This window comes from Mandrillus leucophaeus, unplaced genomic scaffold (genome assembly GCF_000951045.1).
Source record: "Mandrillus leucophaeus isolate KB7577 unplaced genomic scaffold, Mleu.le_1.0 Scaffold864, whole genome shotgun sequence".
In the NCBI taxonomy this organism is placed as follows: Eukaryota; Metazoa; Chordata; class Mammalia; order Primates; family Cercopithecidae; genus Mandrillus; species Mandrillus leucophaeus.
The window spans coordinates 808,170-809,506 of NW_012109408.1; the positions used below are offsets into that span (position 1 = coordinate 808,170).

The 1,337-nt window shown below is 42.9% G+C and overlaps 1 pseudogene; it reads left to right on the forward strand.

Annotated features, from left to right (window-relative positions):
- Positions 1–367: 367 nt before the first annotated feature.
- LOC105531093 lies at positions 368–838 on the forward strand (annotated as a pseudogene).
- Positions 839–1,337: the final 499 nt, after the last annotated feature.

The following is a 1,337-nucleotide window of genomic DNA, read 5'->3' on the forward strand; positions in this document are numbered from 1 at the left end:
ACACCAACATGGCACAGGTATACATATGTAACAAACCTGCACGTTATGCACATGTACCCTAGAACTTAAAGTATAATAATAATAATAATAATAATAAAAGATTTAGGTTTTTAGATAGCATCAAGTAATTTCAGGACATAAAAAAAAAAAAAAAAAAAGGGCTTTGCATAGCAGGCCATCATTACAGGCCACTGGGCAGACTGTAGATTGGCTGCCCCAGTGTTAGTGACTCACAAGTGGGTTCAGTTAGCTATGATTACAACAGTGTGGCCATTCATCTACAAAATGAATGCTATCTCAACAGACTCTTCGGTGAGGCAATTCTCTTATATAGTGACTATCATTATGAAAGTAACCATGAGACAAGATGGTGCCAAAAGCGAAGAAGGAAGCTCCTGCCCCTCCAAAGCAGAAGCCAAAGAGAAGGCTTTAAAGGCCAAGAAGGCAGTGTTGAAAGGTATCTACAGCCACACACACACAGAAAAAGATCTGCACATCACCACCTTCTGGCGGCCCAAGACACCGCGACTCCAGAGGCAGTCCAAATATCCTCGGAAGAGCACTCCCAGGAGAAACAAGCTTGACCACTATGCTATCATCAAGTTTCTGCTGACCACTGAATCTGCCGTGGAGAAGATAGACGACAACAACACACTTGTGTTCATTGTGGATGCTAAAGCCAACAAGCACCAGATTAAACAGGCTGTGAAGAAGCTCTATGACATTGAGGGGCCGAGGTCAACACCTGATTCGGCCTGATGGAGAGACGAAGGCATATGTTCAAATGGCTCCTGATTACAATGCTTTGGATGTTGCCAACAAAATTGGAATAATCTAAACTGAGTCCAGCTGATTAATCCTAAATATACGTGTATCTTTTCACCACATACATGCCTCTCTGTCAATTTCTGGTTGGGCTGAGAAGCCATATACAGGCACTGACGTTGTAACAGGGTTTGGGCAAGACTCCTGTTCTACTTATCCTTTTGAAACACTCACCTTGCCACTCCACCATGCCTGATTACTCCAGAGATCTTTGTGACTAGAGTTAGTGTCCTAGAAAAACCAGAACTCAGAACTTGTTTTGTGAGGGTAACAAGAAGCTTTACAAGAACCCCTTCTTTTATCCTTGGAAGAGGCTGTGTGAAACCATTGCCCAGAGTTTGAAGGGCATTAGCATCCATTTCAGGGGAGTGTGGGTTGACTGGCTTTTGGGTAGCATTTGTCCTCACACACCCATCTACTATGTCCAACCGGTCTGTCCGCTTCCCTCACTCCTTGCCCAATAAAGGACAAGGACTTCAAAAATAAATAAATAAATAAAAGTAGTCTACATA